Source organism: Ochotona princeps, chromosome 1 (genome assembly GCF_030435755.1).
Source record: "Ochotona princeps isolate mOchPri1 chromosome 1, mOchPri1.hap1, whole genome shotgun sequence".
Lineage (NCBI taxonomy): Eukaryota > Metazoa > Chordata > Mammalia > Lagomorpha > Ochotonidae > Ochotona > Ochotona princeps.
This window is the reverse complement of record NC_080832.1, coordinates 118,875,676-118,891,391: the sequence shown is the minus strand read 5'-3', so window position 1 is coordinate 118,891,391 and position 15,716 is coordinate 118,875,676. Positions and strand designations below refer to the sequence as shown.

Below are 15,716 nucleotides of genomic sequence, written 5' to 3'. Positions count from 1 at the left end.
CTTCTAACAAAGAAATTCATTACCAGAGCACATTTCAAATGCAAAGAAAAAAAAGCAGCTGCATTGGCCGGGAATCGAACCCGGGCCTCCCGCGTGGCAGGCGAGAATTCTACCACTGAACCACCAATGCTTCACACATGTTGCCTTCTTATTTATACCTATGTATATTTACACTGAAACTCTCATTCTCCAAATCCAATTAAAATTTCTTAAATAGTGTAAAAATAAAAGACTGAAACTGTGAGATATGATCCTTAGAAAACTTTTAAAAATGTGGACTGAAATAAAACTTTGAAAATCACTTAAAATACAAGCCAATTCAGTTAATGTACCAAATTAAAAAGCTCCCTTCAACTCAAACACCAAGCAATCTCATTTTGGGAAAAAAAAAAAAAAAAAAGACTGGTTGTGATGTAGTGACCCACGTTTAGCCAGGAGAGTTGGTCATTGGAAGCGGGAATAACGTAGGCAATGTTAAAATGCCAATTCCGCGCAGTAGTACTCCACAGACATCTCTTACTTGGCCTCTCTTGAGGACGATTCCTCCGTGGTATCCTTAAGTCCTGCGCTCCCTTTTTAGCTTTGGAGCCAAAAGACAACATGGTTCCGTGGAAATACATAGGAGACCTTGTTGCTATTTTTTGAGGAATTCTCAGTTGGTTTAGCAACCCAGAAAAATCAGACAGCAAGCAGGAGAGCAATGGTCTCCACAGACATTGTTCTTGAGACTGGTTTCAGGAATAGCCTGAAGGATTGCCTGACTTATAAAGCAGAAGGACCAGAGGCGTGTGTGCCTCTTCTCCTGGTCGCTTTCCTCACCACTTTGCGAAGTTGCAAAACCAATTAGAGACGATTTACTTGGCAACTATGATTACTAAGCCTTGATGGACAAAAAAGGAAGGACGCTGCAATAACAAATTAATAGACTATTACTGATTTTTTCCTTCAAAACAAGAATTTAGGCTATGAATAAGGTTCCTCAAAAACCTAACAATAGAATACAGTCAGAGAAAGATAACAATGGAGTTTTCAGTAATTGACCCACACTCTGCTCAGGAACTATAAACAAAGATAAATTAAAGCAATACCTGTGAATGCCTCCTGAAAAAACCATTATAAAAGTACCAGATGAGTATTAGCTACTAATAATCCATGTACCTTTTTAGTGAAACTAGCAGCCGGATATTTTACCTTATTTCTAAATAACATTTTATAAGCAGAAATCTTCAGTGTGGTGCTGATAGCAGCCTCTTGGGTCAGTTGTTTTGAGTTGATGGGCTAGTATAGACTCTTCTAACACAAATTCCCAAATACATTCTTTGTGTGTAGCGTAACACTGATCTATGCAATGCGCCCTCTTCCTCTTTAGATTTTGGGTACCATTTGTCAAAGGTTGCTTTCCAAAACAGCTCCAGAAATCTCCCCATAAGAAACAAGCCAAGTTGGTTCTTTGGTAAAGGGAGGTACTAACTCAAGAGTCCTACTTGTGGCTCAAAGAGAGAAAGTAAAAGCAGAGCAGGGACTCAGAGCCAGATTAAAAATCATGATATATTTTACAACTGGTAGACACACCAGAAGAGGGTTTTGAGATAAAATATTGTACTTGGCATCTATTGTTATATATTTTAAACTGTCCTAAAATTTAATGGTTTACAAGACAGCATTTACAAAGCAAGAAAGAAAATTTTTTAAAATCAAAAAGAAATAAAACATCACTTACCACAGTTTCTGTGGGCCAGCAATTCAGAAGCTGATAACATGTGGAGCTTGGTTTGACACCGTCGCTTCCACATTTTTCTACTCACGCAAAGCAAGTCACTAACTTCAGTTTATATACTGCATACACAAATCTGTCTTCGCATCCTGAAGGGAAATCATTTCTACATACCCAGGCAACAGATAGCTCACTGTGTATGGGGAGAATGCATTAGCCCTTTTTAGGGAAGCCAGTTAAACATTATCAGTAACCATGAACACATGTGCAACCTTAATAACACTCCTTTAACCACCACACAGCAGGGGGAGGTTTTGGGGAGGGATGGAGAATCCCAGTACCTATGAAACTGTCACATAATACAATGTAATTAATGAATAAATTTTAAAAAAATTAAAAAAAAAAAAAAACCACCACAGAGCATTCGAGCTTCCAATCAGAGTGTATGCAGCCACAGAACAGAGGCAAAGCAACCTTCAAGTATATAAGGAAGGGCCCCTGTTTGTGTCTTGGAATATTGAGTCTGAATCCAGCTGAGCCTCATACTGGCATAAAAGCAAATGTTGTTTCCTGCTAAAGCTTTGGTGTTCATCTTTCTGTTCAAACAACAGACCATCTATTAACAGATAATCCGTGACAATAATAGTGACAATTTTGACCTTCATTGTATGACAACCACCTTATTACCTACTAATATTTTCTGCACTTTAGCCTTTTAAGAATGTTTTTAAGTTTATGTGAGGAAAAGACATGCATATGTTTTGTGAGAGCTTATACTGAAAGTGAGAGTTGAGAATATTCCAATAACACAACTTTACTATTTCACTAGTTTCTCCAACATCACTATTCCTTGATACCCTTGCCCAGAAAGCTCAAAGTTCCAAATGACTTTCTTGGTTATTCTAGAAACTTTAATATTAGTCTCAAGAATTTCTTGAAAGACATACCAACCACCCAAGAGGAGAGATCTGGTGACGTATCACCTGGTCCCCTGCAGCACCCTTGCGGCCCATATGGTGGTTTTAAAATGTAGCTAAATTACTGCCGACTAGCTCTATTTATCTTTCCGAGACCTTAATTTTTACTTGGCCAAATAGCACGTTATTTACTTTTGACACAGGAAAAATTAGCAATCAACCCCCTAAAACATGTCCGTGTGTGATCTAGAGGACACTTCTGGATTATTTCATTCTCTAGCAATCTGTCTACCACCTTAAAGCTATTTCACAGCTTTGTAAATTAAGCAGAAGTGACTCTTGTCCATAGAAATGGAAAGGAACAGTGCCATGGGCGAAAAGTGACTTGTGCTGAGCACAGGAAGCCATCTGGTGCCTGTTTATAGATCCCTTCAGCACCCCAAGTCCCCCCACCCCATGCATGTGACGTATCCTTTGCAAGGGTTTTGATTTGCGGGTTCCATCGCCAATTAATGACCTAAATAAAATACATGTTTATTTTATGCTTATATTGAAGTTATGATTTTACATATGATTTGATAATTGCTTCACATGAAAGAATGTCACAAATTGTTCCTAAGGACAGAATGATCAAAGTAATATAAAAACACACTAGGCGTGCAGCAATAAAAGACACACTGCTCCAATGCTCATGGAGCATGCCCCAGTGGGGCCAGTTACGGACAGTACTAGAGTGTACACCACCTGAAGCTCAGCGAGGCTTACAACTGGAGATGCAAGAGAGGCTGCTTTGGGCGAGGTGGCACTGGGGTTTTGGACAATCCCTTGTTGCACTCACTTGCCAGCTGAAACAAATGTAAAGTACTCAGATGCAAGTTGCAACAGGTTTGCTGACAGCAAGGCTTCTTTTTGAATCTACATCCTGGTCATAAATTCCAGGATGTGGATCTCCTGTGGTGATGGCATTTTGTTGCACCAGGCCACTGTCTCACAGTTACCTAGGTCATGCCCTTATGATTCCTGGAATATACTGTCCCCAGATGTTCCCAGCAACAGCAAGCAAGCTTGTTTACAGAAGCAGAAATGGCTATTAGCATTGTGCTGTAATAATTTTTAGTTTCAAGTTTTGTCCTTACACTTCCCCCTTTTCTTTATACTAATCAAACCCTTAATCCATTATCATCACTATTAGCAAAAGGTACAAAACTTGTTTTTAACACTATAAGCTTAACAGCACCTATTCTTTCCTTAACATAGTTGGTTACACAACTGACAATACAAGAGCCAATTAGCAGGGCTAAAATACATATATATAATTCAGACCCTGTCACTGCAGATAATATAGGGTATTATCCATGGGTGGTTTAAAAACCACTTCTGGGGCCCGGCGACGTGGCCTAGCGGCTAAAGTCCTCGCCTTGAAAGCCCCGGGATCCTATATGGCCGCCGGTTCTAATCCCAGCAGCTCCACTTCCCATCCAGCTCCCTGCTTGTGGCCTGGGAAAGCAGCCCAAGGATTTGGGACCCTGCACCCGCGTGGGAGACCTGGAAGAGGTTCCTGGTTCCTGGCTTCGGATCGGTGCGCATCGGCCCGTTGCGGCTCACTTGGGGAGTGAAACATCGGACGGTAGATCTTCCTCTCTGTCTTTCCTCCTCTCTGTATATCTGACTTTGTAATAAAAATAAATCTTATAAAAAAAAAAAAAAAGAAAACCACTCTGATACCAGCTCTGGGACCCCTACTGGGCTTGTTCTTCTTCAGATATTTTCTTGCTAGGGCAAGTGTATCCCAAATTACACCTAATTGATTAGCATAAAAGCAACACGTTTCTCCTGTTGCTGTACACAGCCCCCTTTCTTTCATGAACAAATCAAGTCCTCTCCTATTTTGCAGCACTACTTCGGCTAGCAAATCCACTTGGTGTTCCAGCCGACTCACAGATGATTCCTGATAACTTAAGTCCATTTCTATCTATCAAGTTTTGGTCACCTGTGATCCATGCTGCTGCCCCTACTGCAGTTAAATCAGTTATCCCCAGTCCCACCAGCAGAGGCGCTAGGATGGGTGTAGCCCTCTTAACCCTGCTACCTGAATTTGCCAGCAGGTGTTCTCTTCTGCATCACCACCGTTTAGGCACACCTGGAGCAATACTTCTACAAGCACACACAATTCGGGATCATTTTTGTCATCAAAATATGTTGCAGCAATATAGGTAGTAAGGCCCAATAAGCAAGCAAACCACATTTCTTCAGGTGCTGCAAACACATAGATATGGTTGGGGCTCTGAATTAATGACTCATTGGGAGTAAGGGTAACATTGAACTTTAATTCATGAGGGGATCGTTGCAAGCGATAGATAGATGACTTTATGCACATTCCTTGTCCTTGGAGATCCCCCAGGGACGGGACAGGTCGGATGGATCCCCAACATTTGTTATACTCAGGGTCCTGCAATGTTTGGATATCCTGATCAGTGCTGTCAAACACTGCAGTTGTCATTAGTCCCACATTATATGGTGGTATAGGGGTTTTTTTTAAGATTTATTTATTTTATTACAAAGTCAAATATACAGAGAGGAGGAGAGATAAAGAGGAAGATCTTCTGTCTGATGATTCACTCCCCAAGTGACCACAACCGGGAACCAGGCAGGGTCCCAAAGCTTTGGGCCGTCCTCGACTGCTTTCCCAGGCCACTAGCAGGAAGCTGGATGGGTAGTGGAGCTACCGGGAGTAGAACTGGTGCCCATATGGGATCCCGGTTCGTTCAAGGCGAGGACTTTAGCCACTAGGCCATACTGCTGGGCCCATGGTTTAGGGCTTAAACAAATCCAACAGCCTCTAGTAATATTTGCTTGAGACTGATTGATAAATCGGTGCATAGAACTAACTACATACACAAATGCTGCCTTTGCTAATCCTGAGTCAGGCTAGGTGGTGTGAGAGGGATTCCCTGCTCCCTCTGTTAAGGAGCTAAAGGACTCTGAAGTGGATAACACTGGGGGAGGCACTGAGTTGGGCCTGAAGGGTCCTAATGGATTTTAGGTCCCTGCTTGACCCGCTGAATAGTGAACAGGACTCCAGGGTCGTGCCCTTTTACATACGCTCTAAGTCCCCAGGTGAGGCCAACATCCCACCTAGTGGAGGGAAGGGATGGATACCAGTCCTGTTTCACTTTGATGGTGATGTTGTTACATGTTTCATGGATCTTACAATCGAGTTGGGGTTTATGAGTAAATGAAATGAGGCTATCTATATTCGCCCAAGGAGCAAAGGACACGCAAGACCACTGGGCACAGTAATATGCTCCATTTCCCTGGCATTCTGGGGATCCTGAAGATGGACACCCATAAAACTGAGTCTGTCAAGATTTGACTTGACCAAAGGGCCCTGCATGCATATTTTGCCCCTCCCCAAGTGGGATCAAATCCATGCCCACATAATTGACACAGGTCAAAGTTAAAAACGGGCTGGCTAATTCCTTCATAGGTAGTGATGACTGTCCCAGTAGTTCCCTCCCTCAATTCCCATGTATACGACTGGGGTGAATAAGAATCGTTGGTCATCCCCACGGGCAGCAGCCAGGTTAAACATACTATGAGTGAGAAAGTCTTAGCTTTAAGGGGTGTCTCGGATACTTCTTGACTCTTCATTTTCTGGCTCCAGTTTCCAATCCTGATGCCTTCTCCAAAGGAGATCACTGAAATACAGTAGTTGTGTCCTTCTTAACCTGGGAATAATGTGTCCAAGTCTTTATCCCGTCTTTTACTGCAGAGGGAGTTGTCAAGATGACAGTGTGAGGTCCCTTCCAGTGGGGTTCCAGCACTTTCAGGTCATGTGGTTTGATCCAAACTAGATCACCAGGCTGAAAAAGATGGGGGACAACAGGTAAATGAGCATAAGATGCTTTAATGTTAGCGGCTAAATCCTTCTGGACCTGATGTAAAGCCAGCAAAAAAACCAGATGTTAATGTTAGTTATTTAAAAAGGTTAGAGTTCTAGTTCATACGATATTACGATATTATTATGCGCAGCTAATTCCCGCAACCTGGTTCTTTACCGTGAGCTGAAAACACCAGACGCAACGAGGTATCTTAGGAGATTTGTTCCAGTGGGGCAGGAATGGGGTGGAGGTGGTGGAGAGAAAAGGGGGAAGAGGGGGAAGGGGAAGGAAGGAGAAGAGAGAGCCGCTGGACTCTATGTTTGGTATATGCTTACAATGAGGGAATCTCAACTGAACTTGAACTGTGGTTATGCAACAAGGTGGAGGAATCCACCATGGTGGGAGGGTTTGGGGAGGGGTGGGGAGAATCCCAGTATCTATGAAACTGTCACATAATACAATGTAATTAATGAATAAAAAAAATAAAGAAACATCTGTTTAAGTTGAAAAAAAAAAGAGAGAGAAGCCTCACTTGGGGGCTTTTTTGTCTGCAAGGTGTGGGGGGCGCGGATTGGGAGGGATTGAGGGCAGGCCCCAGGGGATTGGTGCCTACGGGTGGATGCCTAGGGATGATTGGTGAGTGGGCAAGGTTGGGGAAGGGCCTGGAAGATTGGGATTGGGATTCTCAGGTGGAATGCCAGGTTACATCTGATTGGTGGACGGCTAGACCAGCGCGAATTTCGTGAGCTGTGAGGAAGATGAAATGGCACCGGGGGTCCAGAGTGGGATATTCAAATAACTCGTTATAGTTAGTCCGGTTCCAATTGTGCAACTACCTTTTCCCCAAGTCTAGGGAGGATTGGAGGAGTTTTTTCAAACAAGGTTTCAAAGGAAGACAAACCTTTATTGGTGGAGGTGCACCGAATGCACAGCAGGGCAAAGGGCAGAATGTCCACCCAGTTTTTGCCAGTCTCTAAGAATAATTTCATTAAGGTCTCCTTCAAGGTCCGATTCATCCTATCTTCCTGCCTGGAACTCTGGGGTCTACAAGCACAACATAATTTCCAATTTATCGCTAAGCATGGGCGAGTCCCTGAGACACCTTGCCATGAAGACAGGGCCATTATCTGAGCCAATATGAAACAGCTAGGGACAATTTCATCTAGTAGGTTATTGGCTGTCATGGGAGCTGTTTCTGACTTAGTGAGGAAGGTTTTAACCCAGCCAGAGAAAGAATCTACAAAAACAAGTATTTTTAACTATACTTCCCCAGCTTCATCACAGTAAAATCCAACTCCCAAAGTCTTGCTGGTTCTGCTCCTTCCTCTTCTCAATTCCGGGATCTCCCTAGATGTCCCTTGGTTCACTGAGTGCATGTTACACACTTCTCAACCTCTTCTTCAATCGCCTTACCCAGTCCTTGTGACCTAAATTTCTTCCTCACTAGCTCTGTGTCCCCTGATGTAAGGGGTGAACCATGCACCTCCCCAACGCTTCAGGCAACAGTATCTTACCTTCGAAGTCTTGAAACCATTCCTTTCTTGGCTCCTGCGTACCCCTTTTCTGAAAACCCACTCCAAATTCTTTGGGGAGTAAGAGGGACTTGGAGTGAGCAGAGGTTCAGTCAAAACGGCAAGCATCTGTGCTGCTCAGGATTTACTTTCAGTTTCTGCTAACGCTGGTTGGTGTTGTGGTTCCCGACTGCCTCCAGGCTCCCAAATGGCAATCAGAAGATCCAGGATCTTTGTTTTTAATGGCTTCGCCTTCTGCCGTGAGGAGACAGTGATCTTGATAGCGCCATGCACATGCGCGGTTGCAAATGCATACCTACCGTCAATACAGATGTTAATTTCCTTTCCTTCCCCGAGTCGCAATGTTTTCGCCAGCGCAAAGAGCTCCGCACGCTGAGCCGAGCTTCCTAAGGGAAGGGTCTTTTGCCACAAGACCTTGCAATCTGTTATAACCGCAGCTCCGGCATATATCTGCCCCTTCAACACCGAACTGCTGTCATAGGAGAACAGAGTTAAATCTGAGTCTTGGAGGGGAACAACAGTCAAATCAGCTCGCAAGGAAGAATTCTTCACTGACTCTTAGATCACACAGTAGCATCATTTTACCCAAGCAGCTTTTGTGTTTTCTTTTTCACTTCTTCATCGACACATTGGTTATTCAGTAGCATTTTACTTAACTCCATGTAAGTACTTTTTTGTTTTAACTTTATCCCTTTTGTTGACTTTGTTTCATGGCTTCTCATTTAAGGGCATGTATAGTGACAGCGTAATAGAGACTATCATATCCAGATGTGAAGATACAATGCAATATGCATCTCTATTTCCAAATCAAAGATGGACTCCCAATGTAACAATTGGATATGTCTTGACAATTGGATGCTGGACTGTCTGGCATTGTCCGTACCAGCTATATCAGGACACACTTAAAAAACAGAACAATGGACTTATGACTGCTTATAAAGGACTATACCATTGTAATAATATGGGGAAAATCAGTCGGGGGAAGGGAATTTTGAGAAGGGGTAGGGAATTGTACCATAAGGAACTGTACCATAAATTTCAAAATTAAAAAAAAAAAACACGTTACACTCAACTGGCCCACTGAAACACATGTAAAGTACTCAGATGCAAGTTGTAGCAGGTTTACTGACAGGCAAGGCTAACAGACAAGCCAGGACCCACACCCCTTACCAGAGTGCACTCTGAGGTCATTTTAACAGAGGGTTTAATGCTCTCCATACGGCTTTGTCATGCGGTACACTTTTCACATTATCCATCTTCTTGACATCCACATGCTGGGTCATAAATTCCAGGATGTGGATACCCTGTGGTGATGCCCTATTATTGTGCCAAGCTGCTGTCTCTCACAGTTACCTAGGTCATGCCCTTATCGTTCCCAGAACATACTGTCCCCAGATGTTCCCAGCAAGAGCAAGCAAGCTTGTTTACAGACGCAGCAACCAGCTACTAGCATTGTGCTATGACAATTTTTTTTTTTTTTTTTTTTTTTTTTTTTTTTTTTTTTTAGTTTCAACTTTTGTCCTTACACCCTGACCGACAAGCGTCTCACTCATGCCGGCCAGGACGCGTCTCTATGGCCCCCAAAACGCAGCAGCCCGGGTCCGGGGGCTGGAAGACGTCAAAGCTGGAGAGAAAGCGCAAGCAGACCCGAGCCCAGCGGCAGAGTCTGCGTGCTCGCGGCTCAGCTCACGTCCGTTTTGTTTTTACGCAACCAAGCATCAGGATGTAAGCTTTGCGTTTAAAAACGCGTAAGATCAAAACACACTGTACACAGTTGTGATTTTTGCACGAAAATCAGGTTAATCTGTAAAGCCAAGCAAGCCAACTGCTGACCCCATGTGATCTGAACACACGGGCTTCTGGTCAGCCAGATGCACTACCGTTGCACCACGAGGTCACATAGCAAGGTGTTCTGACCTTCAAATAAGGATTTAAAGATATCCCACCCTCTCAAGTTTTGGGGTGTGTATTAGTATTTGGTTTCATCCAGAAAAATCAAGGACTGACCAGATGAAATATGGCCTGCAAAACCCAAGGAGTGTGTGAAAACCTCAAATGTTTCTCAAGCCTAGTGTCTCCACTTGTCCATACTTTCACGCTTTGAGAAAACTAAAGTGTTCACATTGGCATTAGATCCACAGTGAAACAGGGATAAGAAAAAGCTCCAATGCATGCACAGTTATTCTGCTAAATTCTCACGAATTCTCACTCCCCTGAAGCCCCTGGCCCGCCCCTGATAATCCTGGCTTCAAAGGCCTAAAGGGAGTGGCTTCTTTTCCAGAAATTACTCACATTGGAGCCGGAATAGTGTGTTGGGCCCTCTGATGTATTGTGGACCTACCCTTCATTTCACAATAGCCGAACACCAGCCGCTCATGCTGCCTTCTGGCCCTGTAGGCTACCTCCTTCAAGTTCCCAGACTTCCGGAAAAGTGCAGCCGCCGGGAGTGTCCAAGTGCAAAGTCCAGGAAACATCCTTTACTCTTCGTAGGAAGCCACCAGGCCGCTGACACTCAGCTGGGGGCGTACCATCGGTAAGTCCTGCAAGGAGGGACCTCAGCGTGGGAGTCTCAAGGAGTTGTTGGGAAGCCGGGACCTAGCAGAGCGCAGGTCTGGGGCCGGGACCCGGACCCAGGTCAAGGCGCGTCCTCCCGGCTCTCCCTGCTTCTTGGCTCAGGGTTCCGCTTCTCTTAGAGCGCACAACCCGACCACTACTCCATTGTGTCAGCTTTCCCGCTGACAGAATTGTGCCGCTGTTATCCTCTCCCCGAAACATTCGGTTCCATGTACATTTGGGCTCTGAAAGGACTTAGGGGGCTCAGCAAGCCCTGGTGAGTTCTGACGCTTCTCGCAGAATCTCTGCAAGGCAGCAGTACTTCTGCGCTCGCCTATCCTTCACCTTGCCATCCCTGCCTCGGCGGGGCCTTTCTCCTGAAGTCCCGTGAAAAGACAACGTGCTCTAGCGTTGCGTACCCCTTGGTGGTTACCTGGTAAAAATGTCACAGACGTTATTACATTTCTGTCCCCATCTAATCTAAAATGTTGTATGTGTGAATTGAAAATTTCAGTTTAGAATAATTTCACTAGTTTTATTCTCCATACACATACTTACAGGTGTACCAGCAGGAGACCACGTGGCCTAATGGATAAGGCGTCTGACTTCGGATCAGAAGATTGAGGGTTCGAATCCCTTCGTGGTTGGTTGTAGTTTTTGCCTTAGCTCGAAAAGAACTCCTAGAACTTGTGTAGGGTTGTGTTGTTGTTGTTCATTTATTTGTTTGTTTCGCTTTTTAAGCCTCTGGGTACTTTTTCCTCCACACCCTGTCTTTCCTTTTCTTGTTCCCCCGGTTGTTTATATAACTACACACTGTCATATCCATTCCATTCCATTTTCTGGTAGTTACTCCTCAGAATCTAGTGTGTCAGCCAGCAGCAGCACCTGGGGAACACCTTGAAATTCAAGTGACCGCCACTGGCCTCCCGTCCCAGGCCTGGCCACCCTTGGATATGCTGAGGTAGAACAGGGTGCAGAAGAGGCTGCGATTGGGGCTTTTAACCGACTACTCAAGAGATACCTTTTCATGCCCGAGTGTAAGAGCCTTTTAGAGCATTTACAAGAGACGGTTTCTTGGAGGCCCGGCGGCGTGGCCTAGCGGTTAAATTCCTCGCCCTGAACGCGCCATGATCCCATATGGGCACCTTCCCATCCAGCTCCCTGCTTGTGGCCTGGGAAAGCAGTTGAGGACGGCCCAAAGCCTTGGGTTCCTGCACCCTTGTGGGAGACCTGGAGGAGGTTCTGGGTTCCTGGCTTCGGATCGGCGCAGCACCGGCCTTTGTGCTCACTTGGGGAGTGAATCATCGGAATGAAGATCTTCCTCTCTGTCTCTCCTCCTCTATGTATATCCGCCTTTCCAATAAAAATAAATAAATCTTAAAAAAAAAAAAAAACAAGAGACGGTTTTTAAGCTCTTGTCCTTTTGAAGATGAAGTGCAAACATCTCAGAGCCACTCTGCCTTGAATTACAATGTTGCTAAACCCGGGTAACAGAAAGCTGCCTTGGGAACTCTGGAAAAACTGCAACCAAGCATGTAGTGTTTGGGGAGAAGCGAAGGGCAGTAGCACACTGCAAAGATGTTTTTGTATTCCCTTGTCACCTGCTGGGAAGTTTGTGTTGCAACATTTTACTCCAAGGGTGTCTGACCATCACAAGTCACAAGCTAGTTAGAGTCAGATTTTTCAAACTACCTTATGACTACGAATAACTGGTGAAGCCAGTGGGAGTTGGCCCTAGCTAAGGATAGAGGCCTTGCAGACCAGGAGGTGCAGAGATTGGTTGTGGCATCAGGGCCCAGATTTTCCCACTTAGGGCCATAGTTGCTCCATCCCATCAATATTGGAGGATCCGTGGGTGCCTAGCATGCTCAGTTGCCCACTTGGAAACTCAAGAGGTGAGGTATCCATGGGTATTGAAGTAGGGCTTTTCAAAGGTAAAGAGCTTTCCTGGATCAAAGGAAAAACAGAGCACCCTCCTAGAACAAGAAAAAAAATGCATCATAATCAGTCAGTATCTACTGTGCATCCGTATCACATCTGATATATGCATACAACACCCCTGTCACAACCTGCGAACGTTAAAGTACTCTGTCTAGAGATATATAACTATGTAAGAGAGACGAAGAACCCAAGACTGTATGGAAGGCAGTTTGAATTCACTGGGCTCCTTGTCAGACATGAACAAACATTGCTGTTTCTTGCTGGGAGTCTCAGTGTTACATCTTTCTAAGAACCTCACAACACCCGCCCTTTTAGTCTAATACCTTAAAAAATCAAGAAATGAGTCATGTGGGATTACTGCTCTAACAAGTCAGAGTTGCTGGAAGTGAAAGCCAGGACAGAAGGCCTGCTCTCAGGAAAGAATCAGGGATAAAACCAGACAGCCTTTTCCAGGATGCTAGGCAATGCCAGATCCTTCCTCTGAGAAACCAAAGATCCCAAAAGGATGATGTGAGTACTCCCTGGGAAAGGATGATCCATTTATCTGGGTTACTTGACTCTGTCCTTCCCACGTCTCCAGTGTTTTTATCATTATCATTATTATTATTATTATTATTATTATTATTACTTTATTTTGATAATCTTTACATAGTTGATGGGGGCACAAAGGGTCAAGGCTACAGGAAAGTAAGACCATTCCACATTCTCTCTCTCTCTCTCTCTTTCCTGTATCTGGGTAAGGGGGAGTTAAAGGAAGAAGCCCCACCCAGCCTCCCACCCATCCCAGGGTCCCTGCCATTGGGCTTGCTCTGAGGGCACTACTCAAGTGGTTTTGAAAGTTCAACAGTTCTGAACTGCTGCCAGTCTTGCCATTCCAAGCACGATGAAATCTCTCCAGAATCCATTGGCTGACATAGTCCACTTTAGAGTGTCCATTTGCCCAGATTTTCACTGCCAACACATGGCTGCAGTAGTTGACTGATTTGTTCTGTCCTCCATCCTCTATTGTGAAACATCCTCTATTGTGATACCAGGTATCTTGTGCAGGTTCCAATGGACTGCCATATCCTCCATGTATACCTCGATATGCTGTCCACTGCTGTGTCTAACCCCCTAAGGAGGCCCAGCTCTGACACATGCACTCCATGGTCAGACGATGGAACCTGCATTTCTCTTCATGGTTGGGATTCAGAAACAGAGACAAATTATGGAAGATTTTGCAATTTCATTTTTAAAGCTTCCCAAAACAACCGCTCACTTTCCTGCCTCAGAGGTGGTACCCCAACATAACTTGCAAACTTCAAAGGAAAAGGAGGGCTCCCAGGAAGCAGCAGGCTGCCTTGGCTGTTAATGGGACATTCTTCCCAATGCCTCCTGGTGGGAAGATAGGAAGTACTACATAAAGGATCTTGTGACCTTTTGTGGCCTAGAGTGGTTAACCCAAATGTGATAACTCAAGTCATTACAATGGACCTAATCAAACATTCAGACTTGTAGTAAAAAATAATAAGATACCTCGAGGAAACAACGACACAGTGCCAAAATGGGGACTTTTCATAAGGCAATTGGTTTGGATTTTCAAAATACTGATCATAAGAACACAGCCAACAAAACAATGGGAAAAGAACTAAGAAAACATCACAGGCAAATGCAAGGAGGAATTTTTGGGTGGATCTCTGATGGGAAAAGATATACAGGAAAAATTTAGGTAAGTCTTGGATGTTACATATTTTTCAAAGATCACTCGATTTTTTTAGGTTGAGATTATGGTATTGTGGTTTTATATATGTAAAACACGTATTTAGTCCTTTGATGTTCACACATTTAAGTGTGATACAATGCCTGCAAATGCATTTCATATGACTCAGCAGATAAGATAGCAAAATGTAAATTTTTGAATGTTGCTGGATATCCCATTCTTTCAACTGCTTTTTTAAAAAATTATTTATTTATTTTTTATTGGAAAGGCGGATATACAGAGAGGAAGATCTTCCGTCCGATGGTTCACTCCCCAAGTGGCCACAGGGCTGGAGCTGAGCCAATCTGAAGCCAGGAGTTCTTCCAGGTGCAGGGTCCCAAAGCCTTGGGCCATACTCGACTGCCTTCCCAGGCCACAAGCAGGGAGCTGGATGGGAAGTGGAGCCACCAGGATTAGAGCCGACGCCCATATGGGATCCCAGGACATGCAAGGTGAGGACTACACTATCATGCCAGGCCCTCAACTGCTTTTAATATTTAATATATTTGATAATTAAAATCCGAATGTTTAACAAAGGCTCAGCAGATTGTACTGTTTAAGCAAAAACCATGAAGGATTGATGTAAGACTACAAGCAGCAAGGCAAAGGACAGAGGCAAAAAAGCCACACTGTGTGAGAAAGTGCAAAACCTTTCCTGTCTCAGAAGTCATAGAGTGGCCAAAGGAGGAACTGACAAGTTGGACAGATGATGGTGTGAAGGTTTCCCACATCTTATGTCATCTCCCCTGTAGGTCACAGGGCACTTTAAGAGCATCATGGCGGAGGAGGTAATTGCAGTCTCACCTGCAGAAACACTCCTGGGGGAATGATGGTGCTGTGCACAAAGATGAGTTGCAAGTGTTCTGTTCTTGCTTTGAAAGTGGTCTTTGTAGATATTTTAAAATTACTACCCATAGAACATCAAACACACTTGTTCTTCCCTTTGACCCACACAGTGACGAGGATTTGACTGCCAACTCTTTTCTACTTTGTAGATCTTCACCAAAAGCCAAAAGACAGGAGTTCCTGTACAGCATCTTAATGAAAGCAGTTTCTTGACGTTTAAAATGATATAGCAACAACAGGTAAGTTCCTAGTAAAGTTCAGGCACCAAAATAAGTATGTGAAGACACAGGAGACTCCAGGGAAACCTCTTACAAGAGGGAAAAAAAAAAGACAGTTTCAGAAGTTTTTGAAACATTTTGTCGGTGAACTTTTTGAAAATAATAATAATAATAATAATAAAGAGCATTCTCAGTTCGCTACCACCCAGTCTGGTTGAAGTAGATTTTCCCTCCTGTAGCTTCAACCGGACGTTGAACGTGGCTGTTATTAAATGCTTCGTGACAGTCAGAAAGAGGTACATTAAATGATATAGGGTACCATGCCAGATATTGAACCCAAACGAGGCACGTTGTAGTCGTGGCCGAGTGGTTAAGG

At 44.1% G+C, this 15,716-nt stretch overlaps 3 non-coding genes across 3 annotated transcripts in view; 2 read left to right on the top strand and 1 right to left on the bottom strand.

Moving 5' to 3' along the window:
- Nucleotides 1-59: 59 nt before the first annotated feature.
- TRNAG-GCC (transfer RNA glycine (anticodon GCC)) lies at nucleotides 60-130 on the bottom strand. Its single transcript has one exon. It is a non-coding gene; the product is annotated as a tRNA-Gly (tRNA).
- An 11,041-nt stretch (nucleotides 131-11,171) lies between these two features.
- On the top strand, nucleotides 11,172-11,244 carry TRNAR-UCG (transfer RNA arginine (anticodon UCG)). The gene has a single exon. It is a non-coding gene; the product is annotated as a tRNA-Arg (tRNA).
- A 4,448-nt stretch (nucleotides 11,245-15,692) lies between these two features.
- TRNAS-AGA (transfer RNA serine (anticodon AGA)) overlaps nucleotides 15,693-15,716 on the top strand; it is an 82-nt gene continuing 58 nt past the window's right edge. Inside the window, exon 1 of the tRNA in view lies at nucleotides 15,693-15,716. This exon is cut by the window's right edge and continues 58 nt beyond it. This is a non-coding gene — a tRNA (tRNA-Ser).